This window comes from Pteropus alecto, unplaced genomic scaffold, assembly GCF_000325575.1.
Source record: "Pteropus alecto unplaced genomic scaffold, ASM32557v1 scaffold111, whole genome shotgun sequence".
In the NCBI taxonomy this organism is placed as follows: domain Eukaryota; kingdom Metazoa; phylum Chordata; class Mammalia; order Chiroptera; family Pteropodidae; genus Pteropus; species Pteropus alecto.
Genome location: NW_006431915.1, coordinates 1814088 through 1826392, shown reverse-complemented (window position 1 = coordinate 1826392; position 12305 = coordinate 1814088). Strand labels below are relative to the sequence as shown.

At 41.0% G+C, this 12305-nt stretch overlaps 1 pseudogene; it reads left to right on the top strand.

The window, feature by feature from the left end:
- Nucleotides 1-3251: 3251 nt before the first annotated feature.
- On the top strand, nucleotides 3252-3370 carry LOC112473152 (annotated as a pseudogene).
- Nucleotides 3371-12305: the final 8935 nt, after the last annotated feature.

Here is a 12305-nt window from a genome sequence, read left to right as displayed (position 1 = left end):
TATAAATTCCACTGTTTTCTATTTTTAAGTGTATTTATTTATAATTACCCTATTGATACTTTTTAAAAATTAGTTCTTTATTCTTTTTCTAGCTCCTTGGCATAAAAATATTAATAACTTTTTTCAAAACCTTTAATCATATATTTTTTCACCTCAATTTTTATAAATAGCTATTTATAAAGGTTTATAAACATATACTAATCTGTGGATAAAAAAATATTCTATGTACACTTAAAAGGATATGTTTTTTATTTGTGCAGTATTAACATAATTATGTTAATTAAAATATTTAAATAATTTTATCCCTTTTAAACTACTACTGTTTAAGGTTAATAATGTGTTGAAATTTGTTACTGGATTATCTTCTTAAATTTCCAACGGTTTTTTTTTTTATGTATATTTTGATGCTATTTCTTAGCACATAAATTTTAATTACTTTTAGAATCTTCACCCTTGATCAGTGTTTCTCAATGACTGGCAGCATCAGCCTCACCTGGGAATTCGTGAGATATGCAAATTTTCATGTCCTATCCCAATCTTAATGAATCAGAAAGACTGCGTGTGGGGCCCAGACATCTGTTTGTTAACGGATCCTCAGGTGATACTGATGGTCCTTACAGTTAGAGAACCACTAATGTATATCAGAACTTCTAGAAATATAACATGATTCTAAATGACTCATTTAATGATTACCATAACCAGTCCGCTTTCTTTTTATTTCCGTTTTCCTAACATATTTTTGCCATTTATTTTATCATTGAACATAGCAAACCACTGAATTTTATTTTACGATCAAACTGGAGAAAGTTTAATTGTTTTAAAACAGGAAATTTTAAACTATTTACTGTTATTCTCATAGCTGTTGTGCTTGGTCTTTTTAATGCCATTTTAGGCTTTCTGATTTTTGTTCGTTTGACATTTCCTTTCTGTTCTAGTTTATAAGTTAAACTACATTTTACTCTTCTACAAATATTTGAAATTCTAGTAATAAACTGCATGTAAAACTTTCAAAAACACTCTCAATTTTATATTTATTTATCAAATATAAAGATTCTAATCTTTACTGTAAATTTACTATAATTTTACTGTAATTTTTATTAAAAATATGAGAATTATTACTTGCATTTTCTCTTGCCCTCTAGTCTTTCCTTTCTGCTTTCTTTTATTTTGACATTGGATAATATTATTTTCTCTTTTAAATATAAATAATATGTATAATTTCTTTATACAGTCTTGCTTTCTGTGCAACTATATATATCACTATTACTTAAATTATAACTATATGTTAATATAGTCAATGCTCACTGCAATGTAATTCATATCTCAATGATCTGGAACACCTTGTGACTAATTTATTAAGCAATCTTATGTGGGTGATATATTTCTCCAGATACCAAACATACCTGACAGTATCTTCCTATTCCTTTTACATAGGAACCACAAACTTCTCCAGTAAGTTCTACATACATCACTAAATTGTTTTCTGGCAATTACTGCTGCCAAGAATTCTAACATCATCTGCTTTTTGCTCACTTTTTATAAACGGTTTTATTCCCTTCTTTTCAGGATACTTGCATAGTTATTTCTTTTTCTTTGAAAGCCGTTTTTTAAAATTTTAATCCACAAGTCCTTTTTTCATTTTTTCCTTTGTTTATTGACTCTACTCCATTTGTTCTGGATTCTTTTTCTAGAATGCCTATTAATCATGAAATAAATTTCTGCTTTTGTTGCTTACAGCTGCCATCTTCTTTGAAATTACTTTAATATCTTTGCCCTTTTCCTCTGAATTCTGAGAATATCTAAAGTATTGTCTTCTACCTCACTTAATTGCTTTTTTTATGGTATTCTGTCTCCACTCTCTTGATTCCTATATAAATTTTATTTTAGCTACTATATTTTTCATTTCTATGTATCTTTTTATTTTCTTACTCCTGTCCCTCCCCATAACAGTCTGGTCAGTTTAACAGGAACAAGTATCCACATGTATCATATTAGAAATTGATATTTTTAATGTGTTTTCAGTTTCTTGTAAGAAATGTATTTCAGAGGAAAGTGGATTTGCTTAGTCACAATATATTACCACGCTTCCTTTGCGCTACAGAATTTTTCCATAAACCTTATATTGATTTTTCTGTTCTCATCTTTATGAAAGAGATATATACTCATCCAGGATTGAAGCATTACCAAGAAAGAACTGCTTCAGGACTAATCTGAGTTTGGGTGAGGGGTAAGTGAAACAGGGTCCCTCCCAACTCCTTCACATTCTCAGGTTCAAATCCAACAGGTTGAAGATTAAATGACCTAGAGAGAGACAGGGCCACCTGCAGGAGCCTCTTAACATCTGTGGGACCAAAGTCAGGAAAAGGCCACCTGCTATGTCTTCACTGAATACACTGCTGGTCCCACAATATTTTAGGGCCAGAAGAAACTAAGGCCCAAAGAGGCCATCCCATTTCCCCGGCTGTACCGTAATCTGCCTTGAATCCAGGTGCCTGACCTCCAAATTCAAGCCATCACGTGTGGCCACACAGGCTGTGCACTATGCCACCTAGAGAGCTCCAGTCATGTAGCTACACCTCCAGGGTTGTGCACTGTGGCAGCCTTGATTTAAGAATTGTACTGTGACATCTCCTTGGGATTTACTTTATTCACTGATTGTCTCTTTATCATAATATACTCTTCTCATTTTATGAGACCAATATTATCTTGACTAATTCATATCTTCAATCATCCTTTTAAAATTTTCTCCTTTACTCTGGATTATCTCTAGATGGCACCTAGAATTTGGCCGCCCCACCTACTCCCATTCTGTGACTCTCCATACTGCTGAGTTTGGGGAGGAGGCGGGGCTCTCTTCCTCCCAGCGAAAACCTGCTGGCCCTTGGCCCTGCTGCTTTCTGCAGGGCAGGCCTGAGCTCTGGGCCTGGGCCTGGCTCTCTCTGCTCTGGCTTGCCCACCAGTTTAAATCCAATTTGCATCTTTATTCTAGAAATTCTTCAAAACATCTGATCATCTAATGTGCTACACCACATTTTCACTTTTCAGTGAAGTAATTTAATACCTCTTTACATTTAATTAGCTTATTCATGGTGACATTTTAAGGGGGAAAGAGGTTAAATGTTGTTCTCAGTTTGCCATCTTGAACTGAAAGTAGGTATTAAATTTACAATAGTTAAGAAGTGAAGAGCTGCTGAGAATAACAATGTTCTTTTAAGATGCTTTTGTTAAGTGCTTTAAAATAATGCACTTTTGTCTATGGCCATGCCACCCTAAACATGCCTGATCTCGTCTGATCTTGGAAGCTAAGCAGGGTCGGGCCTGGTTAGGACTTGGATGGGAGACCACCTAGGAAGACCAGGTGCTATAGGCATAAAAAACATAAAATAAAAAATAAGAGATTGTAAACTGACAAGGTCCTTACAATCTGCGTGGTCACCAAGGGTTGCCTCGCCTAAAAATAAATAAATAAATAAAATAATGCATTTTTATTCTAAAACTTTAAAATTTATATTTAGATATCCTATATTCAATATAGAATATATAAAATTGTGTTGTATATTCTATGAAGTCTACAAATTTTATAATTTATAGTTTATATTTACATATGTTATGTATTTATATGAGTATTTTATATAAACTTTAAAATTCAATATTTTCAAAAATAATATTTTTTTCATAATGATAAAAAGAATGTTTAGAAAGGGTGCTAGAAAAATATAGTTATGAAAATAGTGGTTTAAAACTCTGTCCCAGGATGACCTGAGGTTCAGAAGAGGTGACTCAAGGGTAAAAGAGGAGGGTGAGGGAAAGACTCCCAGTGTCCCCGCCCTACTTCAGAAAAAGCACTGCCACTTGTACTTACTGTATATATTTGGGGTTTTGTGTAAGACTTACTCTGAAAAATGATCACCATAGCCTAAAAAACTGTTTAAAATACATTGTATGAAAGCCTTTATATTTGTTTTTTTCAGGGCTGATGTGATTCATAAATAAGCTTTGTTGATCATTTAATAATTGCTAAAGAGTTGGCTCCTTTTAACAATCAAAATTTAGTACTTCTATTTCGTGGAATTCCACTCCCCCTCCCCCGCCCCCTCCACCAACTCAAGACTGCATCACAGGTTTCTCCTGCCACCTGGTGGCATCATGTGTCTATTGCAGGGGCAATGTCTAAATTTAGCTGATCATCAGCAGGTGTTGCAAAGACGACTCACACATCAATGAAGATTGGTAGAGGGCTTTCTTTTTTTTTTTAACAACCATTATAAGCTACAAGCTTATTCTACATCTATTATCTCATTTTATCCTCCCACCATCTTTGACAGGTGATTATTCATGGTCTCTCCCCTTTTCCACAGAGGAAAAGGCAGAAAATTATGGGACTGGGACTCAATCCCAAACTAATAACAGGTATAAGAGAGTGACAGCTTTGTGACAATCTAAATGGTCTTAAATATAGAGAGAGATTTTGGCTGGAGGTACAAAAAAGGTAATCATCCGAATAGAGGTAGTATTTGAAGTCATAAGTTGATCAAAACTTGGAGCCATGGGAAGTGACACAATGGGATTCCAATAAACAAATCAAGATAGCATGGCGTGTGATGCAGGTAAAAGGAAGATAAGGAAGCTCACACTACTGGCATTCTGAATTCGCAATCTGAAGAATGAAAATCTTTGTCCATTGTGTGAAACTACAGAGGAGTAAGAAGGATGAAGACGAGGAGCAGCAGAAGGAGGTAATGTAACTTCCCCACTCCACACGGTCCAGATCAAACCTAAAATTCAGGCCTCTGTTTGTTACGAGAAACACAGATGTAACAGAGAAAAATAATAAAGTATGGCTAGTCACAGCCTCTTTTCCTCCTCACCCCTCAGTCCCCAAAGGATTCTTTCTTGCCCAATTATCCAACCAGTCCTCAGACATTTCTGTTTTTTTAAAAAAAAAAAAAATTCTTGTTTCTGTAAGTAACAAGAGAGATAATACAAGAAGAGGGACAAATACCGGGGTTTAAAACAAAAAGGGAGAGAACTAAGGAGAAGAGAAAAAGAACATGATGCAGAGAAGAAGAGAGACCTTATGGTCTGGGTTTAGCAGAGAATATTTTTGTTTGAACTAGATGAGAAATGAGACTTTGGTATATCTGCCTCATATGGTAGATTGAGAGAGAGAGAGAGAGAGAGAGAGAGAGAACACAGAACTGGCCATAGCCTCAGATGAGTCATCAGGTAGAAAGGACTAGTCACAGGAGCAAGAGACCAGAATGTGGAGCAAGCCAAGAATCCAGGCAGATGATGAGAAGTACAGAAAGGGCCACAGGTAAAAACTCTTAAGAGCCCAAAGCCATCATGATTCTGAAGCAAAATCTGTGCCACCCATTATTTGCCAACCAAGACAGAAACCAGATCCTCAAGCACGGATGGGTCCTGGCCAATAGACGCCAGAGAAAGGGGGCCACATTCCACTGAATAAAGGAGAAAAATGCGAGGCTGGAAAAAAACTTCTAACAACCTCAGGTGCAGTAAGAGAGAACTCTACCCAGACTAAGAGCTCAGCTCTGCCATTTAACTGGTAACCTTGGAAAATTCCTCCCCTGTCTAGGCTTCCACGTCATCCCCGGATAATGAGCGGATGTGGCTGGTGGTCTCTGTAGGCTCTTTCAGCTCTGACCCTATGTCTCAGAGCCTCAGTGTCCCATTTGGCTGCAGTCACACTAGCTGTCTCCCTCCCCCAGAACACAGGGACTGAGAAGCAGGTACTCTTTTTCTGCTGTGGCTATTGCCAAGGGGCAGACCGCCCCCAACCCCCAACCTAGCCTGCAGAATTTCCATAACTATGCCCTTCACTGTTGTTCCCCACCTTCCTTTGGGGCTTAACCTCCAGCCACACTCACACACCAGGCTCCTAAACTGTATGCTCCTCAGCACTGCCCTTGCTCAGCTCTGGGCCTCTGCCCCTGCTCAGCTCTGGGCGTCTGCCCCTGCTCAGCTCTGGGCCTCTGCCCCTGCTCAATCTTCTGTCCACACAGAACAAGAATGTCACCTGCCAAACACTTCTTTATACCTCTCAGTGATTCTGTGACAGGAAGGAGCCAGCTCCTCCCTTTCCAATACTATATTCATTGGTGCCTTAGACTCCTAGAATTCTGGAGCTGAGTGAGCATATGATAATTAATTATTTATCTTCCATTTCAGATTGTAATCTCTGTGAGGACTCAATAAATATTTATTAAGCCATTTAGTAACTGATTTATTAGATAACTGATAAATAAATGGGTGTGTAATGCTAACAAATGCACACCCTTCTCACTATATTCGCTGTCACCATCTCTATCTATCATCTGGATTTTTGTAATAATTCTTAACTGTTCTCCTTATATCTGCCTTCCCTTCCATTTTAAGACAGACATACTTATCACTCCTCTGCTCAGAGCTCTTCAGAGGAAAAGCCACAGGCTTTATAATGGCTTACAAACTGCCCTGTGATCAGGGCCTCTGATCTCAATCACGTCACTCCAGCCACACCAGTCTCCTAGGTGCTGCACAAACATGCCCTAAAGATCCTGGGACCTCATCCCAGATATGTGCCTGCCTGGCTCATCCTCTTGCAGCCCTCCAAACTTTGCTCCCATTACACCTTCTCATGGGGGATTTCCCTGACCACCATGTTTAAATCTTCCAACATGTTCCTCCTTTAGAATTCCCTGTCTATCGCTCCTGACATAATTTACTTATCTTATTTACTTTCTATCTCTTCCAATAAGCTCCACGAGGAAGGGTTTGGTTCACTGCTGTATCCCCGGTAGTTGGCACTCGATATTTGTTGAATGAAATCCCAGTTCTCAAGTAATTTGATTCCAGCATGGTGGCTCATTCAAGTAAACTAATCCAGCAGCCAAAAATAATGTGAACCTTTTGTTGTGCTCTTAAAAAACACTAAAGATTGCAATCATAACCCAAGCAAAACTTCTTAAAATTTTCCTTTCCACCCTTAATTCTTAGATTCCAGCAGCTGCTTCCTCTAAAACCTTCACTCCCATGTCTCTTCCTGAAACTTCCCAAGGTATCCTGTCCATGTAGGTTCTTCACTTTTCCTTCCTCGTGGTCCATTCCCCCCACATCCTCACCAGGAGTCAGAACTTCTGCATCCACCACCACTGAGCCAAACTCAGAAGGCCAGAGACTCCCGTCTCTCTCAATAGAGACAAGTGCGCCAAGTCCTCTAAGACGCAAAGTTCTCTCACTCTAAACGCTTTTCCCAAGATAATTGTAATAAAGAAGCTTTGGGGCAATAATTTTGTCTATTGTTACAGATGCAACCTCAGACGGCAAATAGGCCAGGGGCCCCAATATTTTCCCAAGGAAAATTGTTAGTGGAGGCACTTGTACTGTTATTAACTTGTCTATGACCAGGTGGGTAGAGGTTAGAGACATCCCTTCCCTCTAAACTCTACTTTGAGAACCTTGACCTTTCTGGGGAGATTGGAGGTTGGGGAACTGGAGCATTATGGGTCACTCTAAAAGAGAAACTGAGTCAAACTCTGACAGCCTCGCCCCATACTCAGGTGCTCAGCTCTGTGACAGAAGGCCTGGCTAGCTAAAGAAGCATATTCCAGGGGGCAACCAGGCTACAAAGCTTTCAGTGCCAAAGAACTGGTCATCTCAGCTGGTGGCCACACCTGAGTTAGTAGAATAGGCATTTATCAGGAGAAAAACCCAAGGGTGACAGGACCTCAGAGCTCCTGTCCTTGAATCAGGACTAGAGAGCAGGGACCAGAGGGGAGAGGGAAGACATAGGATCAGAGGGGAGCTGAGCACCCAGGAATTTCCCTGAGAGCAAGTCTTTGCACCAAAGGAGACTTGGGAAGCAATAATGGGGTCACGTGGTCCCAATCGGGCCTGAGGGTCCTGATTCTAAGCATGTGATGCACCTACAGCAAAGCTGCTGATAAAATTTCTCCCTTGGTCGAAATGGGCACAAGATCTGGAGCAGAATGAAGCCTGCATGCGGAGCTGTCAGAGGACAGAGGGCAGCCAGATCACTCATTCATTCGACAAATATTTATGGAGCGCCTACTACTGCCAGGTGTTCTTCCTCTTAGAGCTGACATCCTAGCCAAGTGACAGATCTATTTGGAACAAGTCATGACCACAGAATGTCCCAGTACCCACTCTCATCTGGTTTCTCCACACACATTCAACCCTTACTTGTGGTTAACTCTTAAAACAAGCTTCAGGGAGTACAGTCTGCCTGCATTAGATATATATTTTAACCCCAGAAAAAGTTTAACAACCAAATCAAAACCATAGTACCTTGAAATAAAAAAAATTTAAAAAGTCCATGGTTGATTTTATTATTATTTCCTAGAACTCTTGGCAGTCTACTCAGGATTCCAGGATTCCGCAGAGCACAATTTAAAATCCTTTGTCCTCAGTCAAGCTGACCTTCCAAAAAAAAAAAAAAAGAGGTGGGCACAGACTCTATCCCCTAAGCAGCAATAGTGGTGGGATACATCAAAGCAGAGTGAGATAGGCTTCATTACTAGAGCTCTGAGGCCCAAATTGGGCCTCCTAGAGGGTCCACGTGGACTTGTAAATAGATGCAGTAAAAGAGTAAATAATGAATTTTGCAATTGGAGGGAAAAGCTCCAAAGCAGTTCTGGTGATTCAGAGACAACCGTTTAAAAAAGAGGGCCTGTGCTTGTATCTCGCCCAGCAAACGTAATGGCTTCATATACATTCATGAGCTCTGGTCGCTCAATTCTTCCTCTTTTTCAATCACAATCATAAAAGACAAAGGAAAAGTGAGCAGAGAGAGAAAGACAGATAAACTTTAAGGGTCCAAATTGCAAACACAACCCACAGTTTGTAAATTGCTTGGAGACCTTTGGAGGGAGAATCGAGGAAATGAAAAGTAGAACATACAGGAATATTGCTGTTTAGGGGAAAGTCTCTGCTCTGGGCACAGAATCACGTCTGGAGAAGGGTTCAAAGGCACAATACTGACTAAGCGTGAGATTGCTTTGTATAAACGACGTGCCTCGTTCTTTACTCTGCATTCCTCCGCCTGTCTCCTGTGACCACCTCCAAGGTCATTTACGTGTGGAATTGCCAAGGCTGTATGGTTTTCGTTATATTAAAAACCAGGGGCCCAGGAGTCCCGGCTATGCTGCCTGGCCTCTGCTACCCCTAACCCCTCCCAGGTAGATCCTCTGAAAGGCCAACCTGCAGCAAAGTCAAAGGTCTCAGGGCTCAGACCCTAGGGTGAGACTTCCTGAGTTTAAATCCCAGCTCAGTCACTTTCTGTGTAACTTGTACCTTCTTCCAGAAAAGATTTAGGATCATCTGCAAAAAGGCTTTTTAATTCTGTGCATTTGTGCATGTGTTGTCTGGTAATTTGGGTAGGGGGCGGGTTATGGTTTTTAAAAATAAACATAAGCGCGTACACACACGCATGCATATACACACACACATACACAAAGTGAGAAAATTGGCTGCCAGTAACTTGAGGTCAAGTTCTCGTTACATGCTGGGGTCTTATGTCCTCAAAGGCAAATGCATGTTGCTAACTTCAGCTGGAAGGAATGCAGCAGTGAGGCCGAAAAGAATGAAAGAAAGATCACAGGCCAGCTTCCGTTTCCACACCAGGCTCCGTGTTTAGACCAAAGGCGGCCGAGAGCCAAGCAGCCAGCTCAGCTAGGTCACGGGGCTCTGCTGCCCCTTCCCTGTGAGTGAGACTGACCCCAGGCCTCCACAAGCTGTTCCAGAGCTCCAGGCTGCCAGAGGAGCAGCTCTTCAGAAGGGATGAGAGGCGAAGGTCATACCCATTTGTGTTTAGCCCTGGCCTCGCTGCAGCGCTGAGAATCCTTGGCCCAGGGCCAGCGTGGATAATTACATTTCACCTGCCCAAACTCTGCCGTGGTTTCCCCTGAGAGACGCATTCCTCTTCCATGGTTTCCATGATCCAAAACATAAATACTCTCTGAAAGCAGTATTCTATGCCTGGGCAGCTAAGGATTTGTTCCCTAAAAGGAGAGCCTCTTGTAACAGTACAATTACTCTTATTCCTTCATTCTTTCAGCAAACATTTATTAAGCAGTTACTCAGTACTAAAAACACTGCTCAGTGCTCCTCAGTACTGAACACTGTACTGAGCACTGGGGGTGCAAAGATGAACAAGGCAATGCATTTTTTGGCCCTTAAGAAGCTCACAGTCTAGTAGAAAGACCATCATACAAGTAGTAAATGCCTTTAAACATGGAGTAATGGCTGGAGAACCAGAAAGAGAGATGTCATATCTTAGAAAAGTCCAGGAAGGTTGCAGGGTCGGTGATGTTGGAGCTAAGCTGTTAAACTGAACCTCAATCGGCAGACAATGAAGAATGTGCAAGAAAGGGCAGAAATACATATTTAGAGCAAGAGGGTATGAAAGGGCTCAGAATTAACAGCATAAAAGGTAGAGTGGCAGGATTATATGGTGTGAGAGAAACGGGGAGGGAGAAGGGAAGTCCGGAAACAGTGTCCAGTTAGGTTGCAAAGAGCCTGGAATATCATGGTTAAGGAATCTGTTTACACGTTTGAAGATTTTTTAAGCAGTGGAACAACTGATCCACCCATGTTTAGGCAAAGCCACTCTGTGGCAGTGCACAGGGAAGCATGGGAAAACTAAAGAAACAAAGGTCAAACACAACAAAAAACGTGGCACTCGCTGTCATCCCAAACCCAGGGAGAGGCAGTGGGGGCCTGAATGAAGGTAGAGGCAGTGGAAGAGGGAAGCGGAGGACACAAGCATTCCAGAAGGGAAATCAGCAGGGTCTTAGCGCCTGGATGGATGAAAAGTGAGAGAGGAGAAGAATCTAGAGGAGTGGGCAACTGGATGGATGGTGAGACTATTAACCACGGCGCAGCAGGAAGGAGCAGAGTAGCCGGCGCGCAGGGCACAGGTGGAGATTACAAAAAGCAGCTGGAAACGCAGATCTGGGCCCACGGCCTTCCACAGGTTCTCTGTGATGACTGCAGGCTGCATTTTCTCGACAAATTTGTCTCTGGAGGCTCTTTGCCAGTGGTCCTCAAATCTGAGCTTATAAGTCATTGAGAGAGCTTACTAAAACAAAGATTGCTGTGGAGTTTCAGATTTAGTAAGTCTGGGATACCCAGCCCAAGATTGGCATTGCTAGCAAGTGCCCTTTGATGCCGAGGTGACTGACCTGCAGCTCACACGGTGAGAATCTCAGCTCTAGATCTTTGTTCAGGCTATTTTCCTGGACTAGATTTGAGATTTTCTCTGGATGGGTAACGAAAAGGACTGATACAGGTGGAGGTGACCAAAAATGTTCCCTTTTACCCACAGAATTTCAAGGCTTCCTTGAAAGTGAGCACTATTATAATCTCCATTTCTCAGATGGGAGACTGATACACTTAAGTGGTTAAAATTAACCCAAGGCCAAGTTGCCATTAAACAGCAGATTTACTACAGAGTCTATGTTCAAATACTATAATATATTGCCTCCTTTACCATCCCATATTTTGTTATATGAAATAGGCTAGCTTACTCAGACCAGAATCTTCCACATCCTATTCTGTCATTAGCCTATAGTAGTTTCCTGAATTTGTCTTTAAAAATCTGCCAGCACATAGCTGGCAACCACGATGCAGTGCAATCATCATCTTTCAGCTTCTTAATAACCCTTGTGCATTGAACAATCAAGAGAACAGAAGGGTCAAGTGGAAGGCAACGCCCTGTAGTGCTATGAATGTGTTTGAGGATTTTCTGCAGTAACACCTGGGGGATACACACACATTCTCAGCATATTAGAGAGTAAGAGCCTCTCACAACATCTGTTCCAACAACATCTCTAGACAGTACATGCAGTATCATCCTAGAAGACAATTTTCACAAAGCCCTAAACAATTGTTAAGATTTTTTGGCCACCTCCGAAGAGGAAAGCAAACAAAGCAAGCAATTCATGCTCCAACTCTGTATATAGACTCTATTGGTTATTTAGAATCTAGTATTTAGCCCCTAGGTTACATGGTTAAACTATGAGACAAAATGAGTCCTGTGAGATCACAGGACATAAGGAATTTGTGAACTGTATCCCCGTATTATTCTAATATAAATTCCTAAAAGCTGGAGAGTGTGAGTACAGCTGCTTTAGGAAGCCACAGGTACAAGGACGCCTCTCTCCTGAGCTCTCTGAAGAGCATAGGTGCATTACCTTCTGGAAAAGAGAGTACGAAAAACAATTTCAGGAGGAAGACCATCCACAAGCTATCTCAGAACCAAGCAGGGCCCGAAGAGCCCCAGG